Source organism: Myotis daubentonii, chromosome 10 (genome assembly GCF_963259705.1).
Source record: "Myotis daubentonii chromosome 10, mMyoDau2.1, whole genome shotgun sequence".
NCBI lineage: Eukaryota > Metazoa > Chordata > Mammalia > Chiroptera > Vespertilionidae > Myotis > Myotis daubentonii.
Window position 1 is genome coordinate 8087175 of NC_081849.1, and position 24041 is coordinate 8111215.

At 44.4% G+C, this 24041-nt stretch overlaps 2 protein-coding genes across 7 annotated transcripts in view; one reads left to right on the forward strand and one right to left on the reverse strand.

Annotated features, from left to right (window-relative positions):
• LOC132242638 (GTPase IMAP family member 6-like) overlaps window positions 1–24041 on the forward strand; it is a 464769-nt gene that overhangs the window by 223089 nt on the left and 217639 nt on the right. The gene's annotated exons all lie outside the window — the stretch shown is intronic.
• Window positions 1–24041, reverse strand: part of LOC132242655 (GTPase IMAP family member 7-like) — a 235691-nt gene that overhangs the window by 177205 nt on the left and 34445 nt on the right. The window lies entirely within an intron of this gene.

The window sequence follows — 24041 nt, forward strand, 5'->3', positions numbered from 1 at the left end:
TTATCTCTTTGCAACTTAAAAACAAGTGGCAATGGGGAAAATGTTAACGGGAATGATTTAAGAAGAACAAGAAATTGAGAGAAAAGAGCATAGGCATAAAGAAAAATGGCAGGGCCGAAACCGGTTTGGCTCAGTGGATAGAGCGTCGGCCTGCGGACTCAAAGGTCCCAGGTTCGATTCCGGTCAGGGGCATGTACCTGGGTTGCGGGCACATCCCCAGTGGGAGATGTGCAGGAGGCAGCTGATCGATGTTTCTCTCTCATCGATGTTTCTAGCTCTCTGTCCCTCTCCCTTCCTCTCTGTGAAAAATCAATAAAATATATTTTTTAAAAAAAAGAAAAGAAAAATGGCAGGAAATAAGTACCTATCAATAATGACCTTATATGTAAATAGAATACATACTCCAACAGAAGACACAGACTATCTGCATGGATAAGAAAACATGAGCCATATATATGGCTGTCGACAAGATACCCACCTCAGAACAAATGATTCACACAGACAGAAAGTGAAGGGATAGGAAATTTTTTTCCATGCAAATAGAAACAGAAAAGGCAAGGGTAGCAATATTTATATCTGACCAAATAGATTTCAAAGAAAAGGATACAAGAGACAAAGAAGGCCACCACATAACACTAATGGAATCAGTACAACAAGAGGACATAATCCTGGTAAATAAATATGCACCTAAAGAAAGAGCATCTAAATATATTTTTTAAATCTTCTAGAGGATGTTAAGAGAGATTGACAGCAATACAGTCACAGTAGGGGATTTTATCACCCCACTGGCATCTTTGGATAGATCTTTCAGACAATCAACAAGGTAAAAGTGAGCCTAAAGGAAACACTAAATCAGATTAATTTAATTTACATTTATAAAATATTTCATCCCAAAGTTACAATCTTCTCAGATCACAATGGCATGAAACTAGAATCAATTACAATAAAAACATTCAAAAACATTCAAATCCATGGAGTCTAAGCAATGAATGCATTACCAAATTAATAAATCAAAAAAGAAAGAAAAAACTTCCTGGAAACTATAACAAAAATGAACAAACAGCAACCCCAAATCTATGGGACATTGAAAAAGCAGTCCTGAGTGGAAAGTTCATAGCATTCCAGTCCTACCTCAAAAAATAAGAAAAAGTTCTAACAAAATATTAACACTACAACTAAAATAATTAGAAAAAGAACATCAAGAAAATCCCAGAGTAAGTAGACGGATGGTATTAATAAAGATCAGAGCAGAAATAAATGTCACAGAAACTAAAACAAACAAACAAACCAACAAACAAAAAACGAACAAAAAACAAAAACTAAAAAAAAAAAAAAAGAGTACAAAACATCAATTAAACCAAGAGCTGGCTCTTGAAAAAATAAACAAGATTGATGAATCTTTGGACAGACTCGTCAAAGCAAAGAGAAAGGACCCAAATAAGACAAGTGAGAAATAAAAGAGGTGAAGTAACAATCTACACCACAGAAATACAGATGTGAACAACTATTGAGGAAGCTAAAAGGCTATGTAACCCTGATATTTGGGGGGTCTAGCAATCTGAATCCAGGCCAGCAAGCTCAGTGTACATTCTTGATATCCTATAATTAAGTCACTAGTCCTGTCCTAGAAACTGGTCTTGCAGAACTTGTTATCTAAATACAGAGGCCATAAAACTGTGAACGGTGCACTGCTCTGGAGGGAGGGTTATTATCTCTGGTGCCAGGCCAGACCATCAGATATGGCCTGGAGACCCCCAACAGCTGGGGGCCTACTTGCCAAACCCACTAAAGGGACCAGAAGCAAAATCCATAGCTGTAGGACAAAGACCCCAGAAGGATATAAAAAGAGAAGCCCCTGCATGTTTCTTTATTTAGATTTGGAAGTTATTCCCTGAGCCCGCTAGTGTTAATAAACAGTGTCCCTCTTTTTCTCTAAAAGTTGTTTGATTTTTCTTTGGTCTTCTGCAATACTATATGCCAATAAGCTGAACAACCTGGATAAACTGGAAAAATTCCTAGAAAAATACAATCTTCCAAAACTGAATCAGGAAGAATCAGAAAATCTGAATAAGCCAATAACAACTGATGAAATTAAAGAAGTATTTTTAAAAACTCTCAACTAACAAAATCTCTGCTCCAGATGGCTTCACATGGGAGTTTTACCAAACATTCAAAGAAGAGCTAATACCCATTCTCCTCAAATAATTCCAAAAAATCCAAGATGAAAAAAGACTTCTAACTGCTTTTTATGAGGCCAGTATTACTCTCATTCCCAAACCAGATAAAGACACTAAAAAGAAATAGAATTATAGGCCAATATCCCTAATGAACATACTAAAATCTTCAACCAAATATTAGCAAATCAGATCCAACAATATATTTAAAAGATCATACACCATGACCAAGTGGGATTATTCAAGAGATGCAAGGCTGGTATAATATTTGCAAATCAATAAATGCAATACATCACATAAACCAGTGGTTGGCAAACTGCAGCTCGCGAGCCACATGAGGTTCTTTGACCCCTTGAGTGTGGCTCTTCCTAAGCCTTAGGAGTACCCTAATTAAGTTAATAACAATGTACCTACCTATATAGTTTAAAAAATCTGGCTCTCAAAAGAAATTTCAATCCTTGTACTGTTGATATTTGGCTCTGTTGACTAATGAGTTTGCCGACCACTGACATAAACAAATTAAAAGACAAAAACCACATTATCATATCAATAGATGCAGAAAAAGCTTTTGACAAAACCCTACACCCATTTTGATAAAAACTCTCAACAAAGTGGGAATACAGGGATAATACCTCAACATGATAAAGGCCATATATGACAAACCTTCAGCCAACATCATACTCAATGGGCAAAAACTAAAAGCATTTCCCCTAAGAACAAGAACAAAACAGTGATGTCAGCTTTCACCACTCTCATTCAACACTAGAGGCCCAATGCATGAAATTCCTGCAAGGGGTTCAGCCTTCACAGCCCCAGCTTTATCTGGAAGGTCATCCAGAAGGACATACGAAGGTCATTTGGTTTTCCAGTCTAATTAGCATATTACTCTTTTATTATTATAGATAGTACTGGAAGCCTTAGCCACAGCAATCAGACAAGGAGAAAGCAAAAAAGGCATCCAAATAACAAAGGAGTTAGTAAAACTTTCATTATTCACAAATGACATGATATTGTACGTAGAAAATCCTAAAGACTCCACCAAAATACTACTAGATTTAATAAATGAATTTAGCAATGTAGCAGGATACAAAATTATCAACCAGAAATCCATGGCATTTTTATATAACAATATTGAAATCTCAGAAAGAGAAAATAAACAAACAATCAAATTTACCATTGCAGCAAAAAAATTAATTTACTTAGGAATAAACTTAACCAAGGAGGTAAAAGACCTGTGCTCACAAACTACAGCACACTATTAAAAAGAGATAGAGGAAGATATAAACAAGAGGAGGAATATACCGTGTGCATGGATTGGTAGAATTAACATCATGTCCATATTACCCAAAGCAATCTGTCGATTCCATTTAATCCCTATTAAAATACTAACTGCATATTACATAGATACAGAACAAATGCTAAAAATATTCATGTGGAACCAAAAAAAGATTGCTAATGGCTGTAGCTATCTTGAGAAAGAAGATGTTGGTGGGATCACAATACTGCATATCAAGTTCTACTACAAAACCACTGTAATCCAATCTGCTTTGTACTGGCACAGAACAGGCATATTGATAAATGGAACAGAGCAGAGAACTCAGAAATGGACCCAAGCCATTATGCTTAGTTAATATTTGACAAAGGAGGCAAGAACATACAATGGAGTCAAGAGAGTCTCATTAATAAATGATGTTGGAAAAATTGGACAAGTACATACAAAAAATGAAGCTAGACCACCAACTTACTCCATACACAAGAATAAACTCGAGAAACCAAGATGGCGGCATAGGTTAACGTCGGAGATTGCTGCCCTCGAACAACCACTTCAGAGATATAACTAAAGGACAGAACGGACATCATCCAGAACCACAGGAAGGCTGGCTGAGTGGAAATTCTACAACTAGGAGGAAAGAGAATATCATACCCAGACTCAGAGGAGGCGCAGTGCTGAAGTGAAATACTCAGGTGCGGAGTGCGCACGCAGAGCGGGCTGGCGGCGGAGGGCGCGGTTGTTGTTTTCAATTGGGAGGGAGTTTCAGACTCTGAGCTCCAGATCCAGGCGAGCCTCTGGGGACCAAGACTCAAACAGGAGAAGCGGGACTGTCTGGCTTCGGTCGGTCGGAACTCGAAGGCAGCTTTCTCTCCGAGGTTTGCAGCCATTGCTGGGACTCTGAGAGGCAGAGCCCCTGGGGAAGGAACTGAGAGCAGCCAAAACTGCTCGCTCCACCCGCCCTGTAGATCCCCGGGGACCCACCCCGCCCAAGCCCTGCACAGAACCATTTGCCGGATAGCCTCAGGCAAACGCTAAATTAGCACCGCCCTAAAGATCCAGCACAGAAGCCCTCCCACTGCAGACAGAGCGGACTCTCATAGCCAGTTAGCCTGGAGGTCAAATCATCCCTGGTATTGCCGACATCAATCAAGGCTTAAAGGCAACAAGACTGCGCACAAAGACCACTAGGGGATGTACCAAGAAAGCATAAAAAATGCGGAGACAAAGAAACAGGACAAAACTGTCAATGGAGGATATTGAGTTCAGAACCACACTTTTAAGGTCTCTTAAGAACTGTCTAGAAGCTGCCGATAAACTTAGTAAGGCCCTCGAAAAGACTGGTGAGACCGCCGATAAATGTAGTGAGATCCTCAAGAAATCTAATGAGACCCTCAATGTTGTGATAAAGAACCAACTAGAAATTAAGCATACACTGACTGAAATAAAGAATATTATACAGACACCCAACAGCAGACCAGAGGAGCGCAAGAATCAAGTCAAAGATTCGAAATGCGAAGAAGTAAAAAACACCCAACTGGAAAAGCAAAATGAAAAAAGAATCCGAAAATACGAAGATAGTGTAAGAAGCCTCTGGGACAGCTTCAAGCGCACCAACATCAGAATTATAGGGGTGCCAGAAGATGAGAGAGAGCAAGATATTGAAAACCTATTTAAAGAAATAATGACAGAAAACTTCCCCCACCTGGTGAAAGAAATAGACCTACAGGTCCAGGAAGCGCAGAGAACCCCAAACAAAAGGAATCCAAAGAGGACCACACCAAGACACATCATAATTAAAATGCCAAGAGCAAAAGACAAAGAGAGAATCTTAAAAGCAGCAAGAGAAAGAAACCCAGTTACCTACAAGAGAATACCCATACGACTGTCAGCTGATTTCTCAACAGAAACTTTGCAGGCCAGAAGGGAATGGCAAGAAATATTCAAAGTGATGAATACCAAGAACCTACAACCAAGATTATTTTATCCAGCAAAGCTATCATTCAGAACGGAAGGTCAGATAAAGAGCTTCACAGATAAGGAAAAGCTAAAGGAGTTCATCACCACCAAACCAGTATTATATGAAATGCTGAAAGGTATCCTTTATGAAGAGGAAGAAGAAAAAAAAGGTAAAGATACAAATTATGAACAACAAATATGCATCTATCAACAAGTGAATCTAAGAATCAAGTGAATAAATAATCTGGTGATCATAATAGAATCAGGGACATAGAAAGGGAATGGACTGACTATTCTTAGGGGGGAAAGGGGTGTGGGAGATGCGGAAAGAGACTGGACAAAAATCGTGCACCTATGGATGAGGACAGTGGGTGGGGAGTGAGGGCGGAGGGTGGGGTGGGAGCTGGGAGGAGGGGAGTTATGGGGGGAAAAAAAGAGGAACAAATGTAATAATCTGAACAATAAAGATTTAATTTAAAAAAAAAGAAAAAAGAAAAAAAAAAGAATAAACTCAAAATGATCAAAGACCTAAATGTAAATTGTGAAACCATAAAAATCCTAGTAGAAAATATACAGGCAAAATCTCAAACATCACATGTAGCAGAATTTTCACAGATACATGGCCTAGGCCATGGTCGGCAAACTGCGGGTTGCGAGCCACAAGCGTCTCTTTGGCCCCTTGAGTGTGGCTCTTCCTAAGCCTTAGGAGTACCCTAATTAAGTTAATAACAATGTACCTGCCTATATAGTTTAAGTATAAAAAATTTGGCTCTCAAAAGAAATTTCAATCCTTGTACTGTTGATATTTGGCTCTGTTGACTAATGAGTTTGCCAACCACTGGCTGCAGTGGTCGGCAAACTCATTAGTCAACAGAGCCAAATATCAACAGTATTTCTTCAAAATAGACTCGCCCAGGACAAAAACCGACTTCTGCACATGGGCCACGGAAGTTTCAATTGCAAGGTGCATGCCCGCACTTGGTATTTTGTGGAAGAGCCATACTCAGGGGGCCAAAAAGCGGCATGTGGCTCGCGAGCCGCAGTTTGCTGACCACAGGCCTAGGGTAAGAGGAACAAAGGGAAAAAATATCCAAATGGGACTCTAGTAAATTTAAAAGCTTCTGTACATCAAAAGAAACCCGTATCAAAATGAAAAGTTAACCCATATTATGAGAGAACAATATATCTGATAAGGGGTTAATTTCCAAAACATATGAAGTACTCATACAAGTCAACAAAAGGAAGACAAAGAACCCCATTAAAAAATGGACAGAGGATCTGAGTAGATATTTCTCCAAAGAGGACATACAAATGACCCAATTGACATATGTAAAAATGCTCAGCAGTAACTCATTGTCAGAGACATGCAAATTAAAATGGCAATGAGTTGTCACCTCACACCTGCCAGAATGGCTAACATTAACAGGTCCCAGTCCGAAACCAGACCCCAACCCCAGTGTTCCAGAGCTGGGAAGACAGGTCCAGGTAACTTCACGCTGTAAAACCCAGGGAGGATTGTGGCTGAGTGACATGGGGTTACTGGAGACCAAGGTATTGCTTTTAAAGTTTGTTGCACAAACTTACTCAAACTCAATCCCTCAGGCTTCAGACTTTGTTAAAATGTCTGAAACAAGCAGCAGCTGCTATCAGCATGCCCCAAACCTTCAATAAAAGACCTAAGAATCAGCACTAGCACCAGCCTGCCTTACTTCACAGCTGGGCCTTGCTTGGGCACTTCACAAGTCCAGTACAGATAGCAGCCATCTACAGACTTCTTTGCAGTTCACGTTGGGTGACCACAGAGCCAGCGCATCTGGTGGACAGCTTCAGACCATACCAGATTACAACTCTACACATCCACAAGCAACACACTCAAGTGGCAGGCTCAGTGAGCAACAAAGCCCCACTGAAACAACTCATCTCCATAAGGTTGTCTCCTGCACAGCAGCTCTTCCAGTATAGTCGCAGCTGATCCTCACAGCCAATTGGCCTGGAGTCAATTCACCAAGGGATACTAACAGCAAACAAGGTTCAACTACAAGATTGTGCACACAGCCCACTCAGGAGCACATCTAGAGTGCTCAACTCAGGTGACTGGGGAGGTTTAGCCACTGGGCCCTACAGGACATCTACTACACAAGGCCACTCTACCAATTCCAAGAGACATAGAAGCTCCGCACAATACATAGAAATAAATCCAAAATGTGGATTCAAAGGAACATGTGAAACAAAGAAACATGTGAAATCAAAGAGTTGGAAGCAAGCAAACAACTGAATACAGAGTTCAAAACCATGGTTATAAGGTTACTCAAGGACCTTAATGAGAGCTTCAAGGGACTCAAAGAAAGCATCAAAGAGCATTAGTGACACTTTCAAGGCTCTTAGTGAGAATGTCAATGAATACATATCTATTAACAATTGAATCTACGAATCCAAATAAACCAACAAGAAATCTAATAAACAAAATAAATTGATAAATAAAATAGAATCAGAAGCATGGAAACATGAAGTGGATGAAGGAATCTCAGAGGTAAGGGAGGAGGTGGGGCAGAAAGAGATTGACCAAAGATCTTACATGCATATATGCATTAACTATGGACACAGAGAATAGAGTGGTGAAGACCAGGGTTGGGGTGGGAACCAAGTGGACAGAGACCAATGGGGAGAAAAGTGGAACATCTGCAATACCCTCAACAATAAAGATTTTTCAATAAAGAAAAGAAGAAAAAGAAAAGGCTGCCACATTGGGGGGCCTGGGGTAGACAGTATCTCATAAAATTAAACATGCAAAGCAGCTATCCTTCTTCTAGAAATTTTTTTAACTGAAATAAAAACATAGACTCGTATGTGAATGCCTCCTCATTATCTGCACTAATAAAAGAGAAACATGCAAATTGGTTTCACTCCACTATGCCTCCAGCCAGTCAGATGAGTATTCAAATTAACCCAACAAAGATGGCGGTTAATTTGCATACACAGGCATGGAGGGAAGACTGAAGACTGAAGACTGAAGCGGCTTGGCTTATCCGCTGAGGCCGGACCAAATGCCTGGGTCCTGCGTGCCGGAGGAAAACCAGTGCAGGCAGCCAGGGGAAGGAAGGCCTATTGTGTGTATCTTCGTGCAACGGGCTTCTAGTAATATTCATAGTAGTTCACACTGGAAGCACCCAAATGTTCTTCATTTGATGAATGAAGAAACAAATCTTGGTATATCCATCCTGTTGTGGGTTAAATTGTGCCCCCTCAAAAGATATAGTAGAGTTTTTACACCTGCATCCTCAGAATGTGTTCTTATTTGAAAACAGTCCTTTAGAGATATACCGTAGTTTGTTCAGATGGGGTCATACTGGAGCTGGGTAGTGCCTTAATCTAATATGATTGGTGTCCTTACAAGAAGAGAATGCCACATGACAATGAAGGCAGAGAGCTGAGTGATGAATATAAAGTCGATGAGCACCAAGGATTACTGGAAACACCAGAACCTTAAAAAATAGAAAGAAGCTAAGAACAGATTCTCTCCCAGAGCCCACGGTGATGGCATGGCCAAGAAGACACCTAGCCTCCAGAACTGTGAGAGAATAAGTTTCTGTTGTTCTAAGTCACCCAATTTGTGGTAGTTTGTTACAGCAGCCCTAGGATACCAATACACATACTATGAAATTCTGTTCAGCAATGAAAGAGAACAAAAAGATATACATGAATCTTAACAGAAATGCTAAGTGAAACTCATCGAGTACAAATGATTGCTTCTTCTACATTACAATAGTATGAAATTCTAGGCAAGACAAAACTATAGTGACAGAAATCATTTTTCTCAGAAAGAGAACAAATAATCCTCACACTTGTATGGAAACACAAAAGACCTCGAGTTACCAAAGAATCTTGAGAATGAACAAAGCTGGAATCATGCCACCTGATTTTAAACTTAATTACAAAACTATAATATTTTAGAAAGTGTGGCAATGGCATACAAACAGATACCTAGATCATGGAAACAAAATAGCCCAGAAATAAACCTATTCATATATGGGCAATTAATTTATGACAAAGGAGTCAAGAATCCTATCTAATAAAAGAGAAACATGGTAATTAGCGTACGACCACTACCCTTCCCATTGGCTAATCAGGGCAATATGCAAATTAACTGCCAGCCAAGATGGCGGCCAGCAGCCAGGCAGCTTAAAGTGAACATGAGGCTTGCTTGCTTCAGTGACGGAGGACTCCAACGTTCCCCGCCTGCCACTGCAGGCCTCTGACCTGGAACTCTAAGCAACTATGTTACAAATATAGAAGCTAAACAAAACCCCAGAAACCTGCTTTAGTCCGTCGGGCTTCAGCCAGCAGGATCGCAACATTGTTTCAAATACAGAAAGTAAACAAAGGCCAGAAACCTGCTTTCAGCAGCGGAGGCCTAAGAGCTGGAGCCAAGCCTCAAAGTTAAACCTGGCCCAGAATAAAAAAAAGAAAAAGAAAAAAAGGCGCGGTTGGGAGCTTTAGTCACCTGCCAGCCTGAAAACAGCCCTCAGCCTCTCACCCAGACTGGCCAGGCACCCCAGTGGGGACCCCCACCCTGAAGGGTGTGTGACCAGCTGCAAACAGCCATCATCCCCTCATCCAGGCTGGCCAGGCACCCCAGTGGGGACCCACACCCTGATCCAGGACACCCTTCAGGGCAAACCAGCCGGCCCCCACCCGTGCACCAGGCCTCTATCCTATATAGTAAAAGGGTAATATGCCTCCCGGCACCGGGATCAGTGTGACAGGGGGCAGCACCCAAACCCCCTGATCACCCTGCGGCTCTGTGTGTGACAGGGGATGAGGCCACAACCTCCCTATCCGCCCTGCTCTGTTCATGACAGGGGAAGGTGCCCCAACCCCCTGATCAGCCCTGCTCTGTGCCTGATAGGGGGAGCTCCCCAACCCCATGATTGCCCTGCGGCTCTGTGTGTGACAGGGGGCAGCGCCCCAACCCCCTGACCGGCCCTGCTCTGTGTGTGATGGGGTAGAGCCATAACCTCTCCATCGGCCCTGTCCTGAGTATGAGAGTGGCGGCGCCCCAACCCCCTGATCGGCCCTGCTCTGTGGGTGATAGAAGGCGGCGCCCCAACCCCCACTCCACGGGCCCTACTCTGTGTGTGATGGGGTAGAGCCATAACCTCCCCATTGGCCCTGCCCTGAGTGTGTCAGTGGCGGCACCCCAACCCCCTGATCGGCCCTGCTCTGTGGGTGATAGAGGACAGCGCCCCAACCCCCTGATAGGCCCTGCTCTGAATGTGACAGGGGGCAGTGCCCCAACTCCCCTATTGGCCCTACTCTGTGAGTGATGGGGGGAGCTCCTCAACCCCCTGATGGGCCCTGCTCTGTGCGTGACAGGGGGGAGCTCCCCAACCCCCTGATGGGCCCTGCTCTGTGCGTGACAGGGGGCAGCGCCCCAACCCCCTGATTGGCCCTGCTCTGTGCATGAGAGGGGGTGATGCCGCAACCTCCCTATCGACCCTGCCTTGAGTGTGACAGGGGGCGGTGCCCCAATCCCCCAATTGGCCCTACCTTGAGCGTGACTGAGGGTGGCATCGCAACCTCCCGATCTACCCTACTCTGTGCATGACAGGGGGCGGCGCCCCAACTCCCCAATCAGCCCTGCTCTGAGCCCGACCAGTGGCTGCACCTAGGGATTGGGCCTGCCCTCTGCCACCCGGGAGCAGGCCTAAGCCAGCAGGTCGTTATCTCCCGAGGGGTCCCAGACTGCGAGAGGGCACAGGCCGGGCTGAGGGACCCCTCCTCCCCCCCGAGTGCACAAATTTTTGTGCACCGGGCCTCTAGTATAAAATAAAAAAATAACAGTCTCTTCAATAACAGATGTTGAGAGAACTGGACAGTCACATGTAAAAGAATAGAAGTTGACCCCTGTTTTACACCAGACACAAAATTTAAGTCAAATGGATTAAAGGCTTGAAAAACATAGACCTGATCATGAAATTCCTAGACAAAAACATAGGTAGTAAACTCCTTGACTCAGATCTTGGTGATGATTTTTTAAATCTTACATCAAAAGCAAAGAAAAAAACAAGTGGGACTACAACAAACTAAAAAGTTTCTGCACAGCAAAGGAAGCCATTAACCAAATGTAAAGGCACCATACTGAATGGAAGAAAATATTTATAATATCCACACTATGTAAAGAACTCATGCAATTCAAATGCAAATAGAAACAATTTTATCTGAAAAATAGGGAGAAATTCTGAATAAACATATTTGCTGGGGTCCAACCCCAACAGGTCCAGGGGTCCCTAAAGGTGTGGATGGAGTCGGCGAAGAAGGAAAGACATGGAGGCAGCGTTCAGGTTCAGTTCATCAACATAGTTGGGTTCTCTAGCCAGGATATCCAGCCAAGTTCTCCAGCCAGGTTCTCCAGGTTCTCCAGCCAGGTTCAGTCACCAGGTTCTGTTTTTTATTGTCTTGTTACATCTGTATTTATACCAGTTGATTTTAATCCTGTCAATTTCTATTCCAAAGGTTAGGGTACTGCTTATCTCCATTCCAGGGAATAAAGATTATGTAGCTTAAGCGTGATTGTTCATAGTTAAAGTGATTAACTACCCGCCTGGCATTTAGTTAAGGGGTTTTATTCCCCCCCTTACTTCAGGGAAAAATCCCTACCTGGGGAAACAACCTTTCTCGGAGAGGTGACCTTGGTTAAAACACATAGCATCAAGAGGGTGAGAAAACATATTAAGAACAGTATGCCATATATGTCAGGTCCCTTGAAACATATGCTGTGCAGATGTTTCTTCCTTGAAGAGACTGTGTCAAGCAGCAAGGATGGACCGGCTTCTAGCACTTTCCCCTTTTTTTTTTTTTTTGTCGTAGTTAAAGGGATTAATTACCCGCCTGGCACTTAGTTGAGGGGTTTTATTCCCTCCCTAACTTCAGGGGAAAATCCCTACCTGGGGATTCAACCTTTCTCGGAGAGGTGACTTTGGTTAAAACACAGCGCCAAGAAGGTGAGCAAACATATTAAGAACCGTATGCCATATATGCCAGGTCCCTTGAAACAGCAAGGATGGACCGGCTCCCGGCAAATTCCCCCTTTTTTATTTTTTAAAAGCAAGCATTAAAAAGAAAAAACTGAAACGCTCTCTTGTATCCATTTTAAGAGTAGGATTGGCGCTTTCTGCTATTACCTGAGTCCTGATCTATCACCTCAGGGAGAGCTTGCCAATCCTGCACTTTCCCGGGGTGGAAAGGCTGCAGTGGAGTTAAGGATAAGGCTCCTTGGGCCTACCTTCTCCCATGCCATTACATTTACCTTTCCTTCCTCAGAAAAGCATGGACATACTTCTTGTCTAAAATGTTCTGTCTGACTGGGAGTAACCTTAATTCCTCTGCTAGCAAGCATATATGTTAAAAGATCAATACAGAGTCTTTTTTCTTTAGACTCAGTATGGCACATCTTCTCAATCTAAGTTCTGTACTATCCACCTTCTTACCCTACTTATCCTCTATAGGGGGGTCTGTAGCACCCTGGTGGAGTCCTATCCGTCCCGAGTGTGGGGTTCTCAATGGGGGGGGGGGGGCTTACCTAAGGGAATCCTGTTCCAGGGGTTCCCAAAGGTGTGGACGGATTCGGCGAAGACTATCCACCCTCTTCCTACGGTGGAGTCTGATCCGTCCTGAGTGTGGGGGTTCTCAATGGGGGAGGGGGGCTTACCTAGGGGAATCCTGTTCCAGGGGTTCCCAAAGGTGTGGACGGAGTCTGCGAAGACTATCGACCTTCTTCCTACGGTGGAGTCCGATCTGTCCCGAGTGTGGGGCGCTTACCTAGGTGTCCCTGTTCGGGCGCCATATGCCGGGGTCCAGCCCCAGCAGGTCCAGGGGTCCCCAAAGGCATGGACGGAGTCGGCAAAGAAGGAATGACACGGAGATAGGGTTCAGTTGATCAGCAGCCTAGCCAGGATCTCTAGCCCGGATCTCCAGAGAGGTTCTGCTTCGGATCTCCAGCGAGGTTCTGTAGCCATGTTCCCTCGCTAGGTTCTCCAGCCAGGTTCTGTCCAGGCTCTCCAGAGAGGTTCTGCTGGTTCTCCAGCCAGGTCCAGTCACCAGGTTCTAGTCAGGTTCTCTTGCCAATTTCTGTAGTCAGGTTCAGTCCAGGATCCCTTGCCATGTTCTCCCGCTAGGCTCTGTCTCTAGGCTCCGAGGCCAGTCCCGGTCCAGGATCCTCTGGCATGCTCTCGCCAGCGAAGTTCTTCTGTCTCTAGGCTCCGTGTAGGTTCTGTCTTCTGAATTCTGTCTCCTGAGTTCCCCCTTTTTTTATTTTTTAAATGATAGCGCATGTAAATCAGTGGCCAACTCTCAGATTGGGTTGTTTAAGACTCGGAAGAAGACTGAGAAGCAGTGATAGCGAGCATAGCTATAAATATAGTGGATGGATTGCACAAGAAGTCTTGTTCCTGTAGAAGGTTGCTGGCCTCTTCAGTCAAGGGATTTCAGCTGTCCTCAAGTCGGTGGTTTGGTTGTCCTTGTTGATCTGGCTAGAGGGCGGCATCATTGGCGATGGGCTTCCTGGAGCGTCAGCGTGTTGAAGGGCTGGATCAAAGGGTCCATCAGGGCTGTGCTTGATGGTGGTGTCGGTGTCTGGGGAGGAGTCAGGTGTGCCCTCTGGGTCGGTTGATATGGATGATACTGGGGAGGATGAGGAGACGGAGGGTGGTGTGACATAAGGTTGGATTAGACGGTCTGGAATCCACACAGGTAAGCCTGCATCCTGTGGAAATATACAAGCATATCCTCTCCCCTAGGTTAAAAGTACATCAGGTCCCTTCCAGGCTCCTGTAAGTAAGTCTTTCCATTTGACGAAATAAGTGAGTTTCTGCTAATTGAAAGTTTCTTTTGCTGATTTACTCAGAGTCCTCGGACTTGGCTGAGAGAGTAGCTTCCACTTCTTGCTTTTCTACCATCTGTTGGGCCTCAGTTGTTAACTTCTTCAGCTGACCCCATGTTGCCACCTCAGTCCCTTGCATAGCCTTTATTTTCTTCTTTTTTTTTTTTTTTTTTTTTTTTTTTGCTTTTCTGTCATTGGGGGAACTCTAACTCTTTGAAAGGATGGGACAGGGAGCTTCTCTGGGTCCATTGTGGTGACACATGTAATGCATTTACTCAATCCAATGCAGGCATTAAAAAGAAAAACCCCAAATGCTCTCTTGTATCCATTTTAAGAGTAGGATTGGTGCTTTCCGCTATTACCTGAGTCCTGATCTATCACCCCAGGGAGAGTTTGGCAATACTGCACTTTCCAGGGGTGGAAAGGCTGCAGTCGGGTTAAGGATAAGGTTCCTTGGGCCTACCTTCTCCCATGCCTTTACATTTACCTTTCCTTCCTCAAAAAAGCATGGACATACTTCTTGTCTAAAACGTTCTGTCTGACTGGGCGTAACCTTAACTCCTCTGCTAGCAAGCATATGTGTTAAAAGATCAATATGGAGTCTTTTTTCTTTAGACTCAGTATGGAACATCTTCTCAATCTAAAGATCTATACAGAGTCCTCTTTCTTTGGACTCAGTATGGCACATCTTCTCAATCTAAGTTCTGTACTATCCACCTTCTTACCCTACTTATCCTCTATAGAGGGGTCTGCAGCACCCTGGTGGAGTCCTATCCATCCCGAGTGTGGGGGTTCTCAATGTTGTGGGGGCTTACCTAGAGGAATCCTGTTCCAGCGGGTCCCAAAGGTGTGGACAGAGTCAGCGAAGACTAACCACCTTCTTCCTACAGTGGAGTCCTATCCGTCCCGAGTTCGGGGGTGGGGGGGTGGGGGGGAGGGGCTTACCTAGGTGTCCCTGTTCAGGTGCCAGATGCTGAAGAAGTTAACATAGAACCTGGCTAGAGAACCTGACTAGGCTGCTGATCAACTTAACGCTGTCTCCTTGTCATTCCTCCTTCGCCGATTCCATCCACACCTTTGGGAACCCCTGGACCTGCTGGGGCTGGGCCCCAGCACATATTTACAGTGAAGACATACAGATGTCTAGCAGTTACATGCTAGATTACTGGCCCTGGCTGGAGAGTGTGCGGGAGGCAACCAATCAATGTGTCTCTCTCACAACGATGTTTCTCTATCTGTGTTTCTCCCCTAACTTCCATTCTCTCTAAAAATCAATGGAGGAATATACTCAGGTGAGGATTAACAAAAACAAAAAAGAACAACAATAAAAATAAGCTCATAGATCCAGATAATGTTCTGGTGGTTGCCAGAGGCAAGAGTGGGAGAAATATTTGAAAGGGATCAAAAAGTAAAAATTAAAATAAGAGATATCTGCTGTGTCCCATTGTTTCTAGGCTGCCTTCCAAGAATTTTTCTGCCTTTTTTGTTACCTTCTTCCTCAGCATACCTATAAATCACCCATTGTCACTTCTGAAATCTAATACCCCCTTTTCCCACTTTTATCTTTTGTCCAAAATGTCTTATATACCCAACTAGAGGCCTGGTGCATGAAATTCATGCACTCAGGGGGGTCCCTCAGCCCAGCCTGTGCCCTCTTGCAGTCTGGGAGCCCTCAGGGATTGGGCCTAAGCTGGTACTCAGACATTCCTCTCACAGTCTGGGACTCTCGCAGTCCAGGACCCCTCACTCCTTACCACCTGCTGTGGAGGTGGGCGAACCTCATCCCACCTCCACTATGCTCGCCAGCCCTGAACGAGGGGAGGGATGAGTGCCGCTCAACCAGAAGCTGGGCTCACTGCTCTTTAGTGCTGGCCCCGCCCCCTGCCCACTTGTCCGGGGGGAATGGGGATGCAATCTGGGGCCTAGCTGTCTGGAGCAGGGGCTGTGGGAGGTTGAAGTGCCTCAGTCATGCCCCATACTGCCTGCTGAGGAGGCAAGAGGGGCTCCCACCACCGCTACTACTCCTGTGTTGAGCATCTGCCCCCTGATGGTCAGTGCACATCATAGCAACAGGTTGTTCTGCCATTTGGTTGATTTGCATATTAGCCTTTTATTATATAGGATGTTGCCTCATTGTCTTTGGAATTTTCATATGTGGATTTCCATATACATGTCTTAAAACTTTGATTTTCTCTTGTTAATCTGTCTCTATTAATTTGATTATTAGCCAGCTAGAAGAATTTAGAAGGTAGGAGGACAATTATTAATATTTCTTTTTTGCTCCCACAGGATCCATGCAAAGCTTCAGGGTATTGATAAACAAATAAAAATGTGATACACGATTGAAAAGATTTCAGCTGACTGAAGATTCTAATGAGGGAGTTGAAGTTGAGCTGTGTGGAAGTTCAGCCTTTTAAACAGACCTTAGGAATATATACAATATATAAAATATTTGTTTTAATACTTCTGAATATCTATGGGATTTTAGTGTTTTTCTCCCATTATTTGTAAGTACATTGCTAAATATACTATGATATATTTGAGCAGAAAATGAAAAAAAATAAAATAAAACCTACACTAATAAAAGACAAACATGCAAATTGACCGTACCCTCACTATGCCTTAAGCCATGCCCACTAGCCAATCAGAGTGACTATATAAAAATTAACCCAACCAAGATGGTGGCTGGCAGCCATGGAGCTGGAGCGAGCAAGAGGCTTGGTTGCCCCAGTGATGGAGAAAGCCAAGCTTCCCGCCTGCCATGGCCAGCTCTGAGCACCACTCAAGGCAACAACGTTTCAATTTTAGAAGATAAATATACCCCAGATACCTGCTTTCAGCCTGCCATGCCATGGAGCTGTAGAGAGCAGGAGGCTTGGGTTGCCCCTGGTGATGGAGGAAGCCAAGCTTTCTGCCCACCCTGGCCAGCTCTGAGCTCCACTCAAGGCTACAAAATTTCAATTATAGAAGGTAAATAAATCCCAGAATAAAAAAATAAAAAGAAAAAAAGGAGAGGCCGGGAGCTTCTGTCACCTGGGGGCTTGGACAGCCTGAAAACAGCCATAAGCCCCTCACCCAGACTGGCCAGGCACCCCAGTGGGGACCCCCCACTCTAAAGGGGGTGTGGCCAGTCTGCAAATAGCCATGAGCCCCTCACCCAAGCTGGCCAGGCACTCCTATATAATAAAACGGTAATATGCAAATTGACCCTAACAGCAGAACGACTGGGAATAACTGGACATTATGACACACACTGACCACCAGGGGGAAGATGCTTAATGCAGGAGCTGTCCCCTGGTGGTCAGTGCGCTCCCACAGGGGAGCTCTGCTCAGCCACAAGCCAGGCTGATGGCTGCCAGCACAACAGTGGTGGCAGGAGCCTTTCCGCCTCCTCAGCAGCACTAAGGATGTCCAACTGCAGCTTAGGTCTGCTTCCTGCTGGTAAGTGGACATCCCCTGAGGGCTGCAGGGCTGCCAGAGGGATGTCTGACTGCCAGCTTGGGCCCAATCTCCTGGGGAGCGGGCCTAAGCCAGCAGGTGGGCATCCTCCAAGGGGTCCCAGACCAGAAGAGGGCATAGGCCAGGCTAAGGGACCCCCTGAGTGCACAAATTTTTGTGCACCGGGCCTCTAGTATAGTATAAAATGAATACACATGTCAAAATACAGTATATACACATATGTAAGCTAATTGGAAATACCAAGGCTTGTGGGAAATATGTTCACAAAATTGATCTTTGAAATTACTAAAGAAAGTAATAAATTCTATTTTATACTAGAGGCCAGATGCATGAAATTCATGCACTGGGGTTGGAGGGGGTGTGTCCTTCAGCCCAAACTGCACCCTCTCCAATTTGGGACATCCCTCTCACAGTCTGGGACTGCTGGCTCCCAATTGCTCACCTGCCTGCCTGCCTGCCTGCCTGCCTGAATGCCCCTAACCGCTTCTGCCTGCCAGCCTGATCACACCCTAACCACTCCTCTGACATCCAATTGCCCCCAACTGCCCTCCCCTACTGGTCCGATTGCCTCCAACTGCCCTACCCTACCTTCCCGGTCATCCCCAACTGCCCTCCCCTGCTGGCTTGGTCCCCCACAACTACCTTCCCCTACCACCCTGGTTCTTCCCAACTTCCCTTCCCTGCTGGCCTGATCGCCCACAACTTCCCTCCTCTGCCGGCCATCTTGTGCCCACATAGTGGCAGCCATCTTGTGCCCCACACAGCCTGTTTGGTCATCCGTTCAGTTGTTTCCGTCGCTTAGCCTTTTATATATGCAGGCTAGAGGCCTGGTGCACAAAAATTTGTGCACTCGGGAAGGGGGAACCCTCAGCCTGGCCTGTGCTCTCTCGCAGTCTAGGACCCGTCAGGAGATGAACACCTGCTGGCTTAGGCCCGCTTCCCGGGGGAACAGGCCTAAGCTGGCAGTCAGACATCCCTCTGGCAGCCTGGGAGTCCTCGGGAGATGTCCACTTGCCAGTAGGGATCAGGCCTAAGCTACAGTCTGACATCCTTAGTGCTGCTGAGGAGGTGGGAGAGCCTCCCACCACCGCCGCTGTACTGGCAGCCATCAGCCTGGCTTGTGGCTGAGCAGAGCTCCCCTGTGGGAGCGCACTGACCACCAGGGGCAGCTACTTCATTGAGTGTCTTTCCCCTAGTGGTCAGTGTGTGTCATAGTGACCAGTCATTCCAGTCTTTCTGCTGTTAGGGTCATTTTGAATATTACCCTTTTTTTTATATAGGATAGAGGCCTGGTTCATGGGTGGGGACTGGCTGGTTTGCCCTTCAGGGTGGGGGTCCCCACTGGGGTGCCACTGGGGTGCGGGCCAGCCTGGGTGAGGGGCTAATGTCTGTGTTCAGGCTGGCCACACCCCCTTTCGTGTGGGGTGTCCCCACTGGGGTGCCTAGGCAGTCTGGGTGAGGGGCTGAGGGCCATTTTCAGGCTGGCCAGGCCTCCCGAGCCTCGGAAGCTCCCAGCCTCTCCTTTTTTTCTTTTTATTTATGTATTTTTATTCTGGGATTTATTTACCTTCTATAATTGAAACTTTGTAGCCTGGAGTGGAGCTCAGAGCCAGCCAGGGCTTCGCTTCTTCCATCACCAGGGGCTACCCAATGCTCCAGCTAGCTGGCCACAGCTGGCTGAAAGCAGGTATCTGGGGTGATTTACCTTCTATATTTGAGACTTTGTTGGTTTCAGAGGAGCTCAGAGCCAGCTGCAGCTGGGAAGCTTGGCTCCCTCCATCATTGGGGCAACCAAGCCTCCGGCTTGCTCCAGCTCCGTGGCTGCCGGCCGCCATCTTGGTTCGGTTAATTTGCATATAGTTGCTCTGATTGGCTGGTGGGCATGGCTTAAGGCGTAGTGAAGGTATGGTCAATTTGCATGTTTGTCTTTTATTAGTGTAGATAAAATAACATTCAATAAAGCTGTGAAATTGCAGCCATTTAGGTACATTTGGATGTAACTAGGATATTCAGTTGTGCTAGATTGATTGTAAAATGGGCTAAAAATTGTCACACTACCTCCTATCGGTGCCCTTTTACAATATGAATTTGTCAGTTCCTGTCTATTTCTGCACCTATTTTTTCAAGGTATTGGTTTTTATTTTTAGAGTGAGAGAGAAACCAGTTTGCTGTTTCACTTATTTATGCATTCAGCAGTGGCTTTCATATGTGCCTTAACCTGAGATTGAACCTGCAACTTTGGGTAGAAAGATGTCACTCTATGAATTTTGGAGATTAGGCCCTTATCAGCTATGACATTGGCAAATATGTTTTCCCACGCAGTGGGCTTTCATGTTGTTTTGTTTATGGTTTCTTTTGCTGTGCAGAAGCTTTTTATTTTGATGTAGTCCCATTTGTTCATTTTCTCTTTAGTTTCAAGTGCCCTAGGAGCTGTATCAGTGAAGAAATTGCTTCGGCATATGTCTGAGATTTTGTTGCCTTTGGATTCTTCTCCATTTTTAGGGTTTCCCATTGTACATTTAAGTCCTTTATACATTTTGAGTTTATTCTTGTGTATGGTGTAAGTTGGTGGTCTAGTTTCATTGTCTTACATGTATCTGTCCAATTTTCCCAACACCATTTATTGAAGAGGCTATCTTGGTTCCATTGTATGTTCTTGCCTCCTTTGTCAAATATTAATTGAGCATATTGGTTCAGGCCAATTTCTGGGCTCTCTATTCTATTCTATTGATCTATATGTCTGTTCTTGTGCAAGTAACAGGCAGTTTTGAGAACAGTGTCTTTATAATACAGCTTGATATCTGGTATTGAGATCCTACCTACTTTGTTCTTTCTCAGGATCACTGCAGCTATTCGGGGTCTTTTTTTATTCCAGATGAATTTTTGGAGAGTTCGTTCTAGGTCTGTGAAGTATGCCATTGGTATTTTAATGGGAAGTGCGTTGAATTTATGGATTGCTTTGGGTAGTATGGACATTTTAATGATGTTGATTCTACCAATCCATGAACATGGTATGTTCTTCCATCTGCTTATGTCTTCCTCTATATCTTTTTTCAACGTCCTGTACTTTTCTGAGTAGAGGTCTTTTACCTCTTTAGTTAAGTTTATTCCTAGGTAGCTTAATATTTTTGGTGTGATGGTAAATGGTTTTTTTTTTTAATCTCTCTTTCTGAAAGTTCACTATTGGCGTATAGAAATGCCTCAGATTTCTTGGGGTTAATTTTGTATCCTGCTACATTGCCAAATTCATGTTTTAAGTCTAGTAGTTTTTTGATGGAGTCTTTAGGGTTTTGTATGTAAAATATCATGTCGTCTGCAAATAAGGACAGTTTTACTTCCTCTTTTCCAATTTGGATGCCTTTTATTTCTTCTTCTTGTCTAATTGCAATAGCTAATACTTCCAGTACTATGTTGAACAGGAGTGGTGAGAGTGGGAATCCCTGTCTTGTTCCTGTTCTTAGGGGAAATGGTGTTAGTTTTTGTCCATTGAGTATGATGTTGTCTGTGGGCTTGTCATATATGGCTTTTATTATGTTGAGGTATAATCCTTCTATTCCCACCTTGCTGAGAGTTTTTATCAAAAATGGGTGTTGGATTTTGTCAAATGCTTTTTCTGCATCAATTGATAGGACTACGTGGTTTTTTCAGAAAGCCAAGAGACATATGAAAACATGCTCAAAGTCACTAATCATCCAAGAGCTGCAAATCAAAACAACAATGCGGTACCATCTCACACCTGTCAGGCTGGCTATCATCAACAAATCAACGAACGACAAGTGCTGGAGAGGATGTGGAGAAAAAGGAACACTCGTGCACTGCTGGTGGGAATGCAGACTGGTGTAGCCACTATGGAAGACAGTATGGAGTTTCCTCAAAAAACTAAAAATGGAACTCCCATTTGACCCTGTGATCCCACTTCTAGGAATATATCCCAAGAAACCAGAAACACCAATCAGAAAGGATATATGCACCCCTATGTTCATAGCAGCACAATTCACCATAGCTAAGACCTGGAAACAGCCTAAGTGCCCATCAGTAGATGAATGGATTAGAAAACTGTGGTACATCTACACGATGGAATACTATGCTGCAGTAAAAAAGAAGGAACTCTTACCATTTGCAATGGCATGGATGGAACTGGAGAGCATTATGCTAAGTGAAATAAGCCAGTCAGTGAAGGAAAATACCACATGATTGAAGCAGGGGGTCCCTCTGGGGTGAGGATGACGGAGCCCCAATGCGCTAGGGCATCTGCATGCATGACTCCGGGGACCATGCAGTGATGCAGATCCGTTTTATTGTGGAACTACAGGGGTATATATAGCATTAGGGGACCAATCAGAGGGAGACACGTTGCTATAGGTGACCAATCAGAGGGAGACACGTTGCTACAGGCTACTAATGGCTGAAAGGCTGGGGTACTGTGCACGTGGCTCTAGGAATTAGTTCAGGCGGGAGTTGCTACTTCCTGGTTTGCCGAGGAAGCATGTCATGGTGGAGTGTGCTCACACCATTGCATCAGCCGCAGCGCGGAGACATACTTCCCGAGCTCTACTACACATGATCTCACTCATTCATGGATAATAAAGACCATTATAAACTTTTGAACAATAATAGATACAGAGGCAGAGCTGCCCCAAACAGATTGTCAAACTGCAGCGGGAAGGCCGGGAGGGTTGGGGGGCAGGAGGGAGGGGGGTAAGAGATCAACCGAAGGACTTGTATGCATGCATATAAGCATGACCAATGGACATATGACGCTGGGGGGTAGGGGAGGCCAGAGGATTGTCAAGGGTGGGAAAAAAAGGAGACATATGTAATAGTCTTTGTAAAACTTTAAGCAATAAAACAACAAAATAAAAAATAAAAAAAAGAGAATGATGTCACTCTAACCAAATGAGCTACTTCACCAGGGGTATTTCTGCACTTCTTGAAGCTGAAAACCTCAAAGCCTTTGCAGGTTTGTTCTCGATAATTTCCAGTGTTGCAAACATTTCCTGTTTTCTTCACAATTTTATACCCTTTTCCAACCCATGTGTTACCTTCTCATGCATATAAAAGTATCTATACCACTTTAATGGAAATTATATGGTAAAGAGACCAGAGGATGATTTTCACACACATCCCACCACAGTCCCCAGGAAGTTTGTGGTCTACCATTGATGACAGCCCATTTCTCAGAATTTCCTCCTATACTTGAGAGTGCGTGCATCATTGTCAAGAGGTTTCAACCTGTTTCTGCAAGGCAGACAGGGATGAAGGATGACCTGGAGCATATCATCCACAGTCAGCACGATCTCTCTGTAGCTGAGGTGACTACAGGTGTTGACTGGAGCAGCCAGTATATTGGGCTCTGGAAATTTCAGCTACAATGCAATGGGACACCTGGGCTGACAGAAGGAATGAGCTGAAGATGTAAAAATGAGAAAGCTGATTCTATGATCCCCTCTCTTCTCCCCAATTCAGAGCCCCACACTTGAAGAGGGGTCCTCTCTAAAGATTAGAGCATCTCCAAAGAAAAACATCTGCATCTGACATAACAGCCTCTCCTGCCCTGTCTCCTCAGGGAAAGACTGCAGTAACAACCCTCAGACCTTACCTCCAGGTAGCTCCTCTAACCATTTACTCTCAATATGAAAGGCAACCAGGGGGAACTGACATTTGAAAGAGAAAGAGAAGAGAGAAAGATAACAGAAAAATATTACCCTACCTCCAGGTAGCTCCTCTAACCATTTACTCTCAATATGAAAGGCAACCAGGGAGAACTGCCATTTGAAAGAGAAAGAGAAGAGAGAAAGATAACAGAAAAATATTACCCTAAAGGGAGCCATTAACTCAGGAAACAAAAACAGGGGAAAAATTAACCAAACAAATAAGAGTAAAATTATCTTTCAGGTATCTATGTTATTAACCATCCCACTGAAGTCAGCTAAAAATATCGAAAAAATATTTCTTTTTTTTATTTAAATATGAGCGGGCAATAAAATGAAGTTTCTCAGGCATGTAGCAATGTGAACGTAGAAACTCAGACCCACAGATGAAGTGTAGCAGCTGGGTGTACTTCACCAAACATGGAGGACTTAAACTTTGCTCCTCAAAGCCACACTGACATGAGAGTTAAAGGCCAGGGTCGATTCAAAAGGGATCTCACGAGAACTTTTACCATAAACCCCAAAGAGCTACCTTCTCAATAATGTCAGTGACTTTTTAATTTTATTTTATTGTTTAAAATATTACATATAGTATTACATATGTCTCCTTTTCCCCCCACTGACCTCCCCTTCACCACCCCCACACCCCG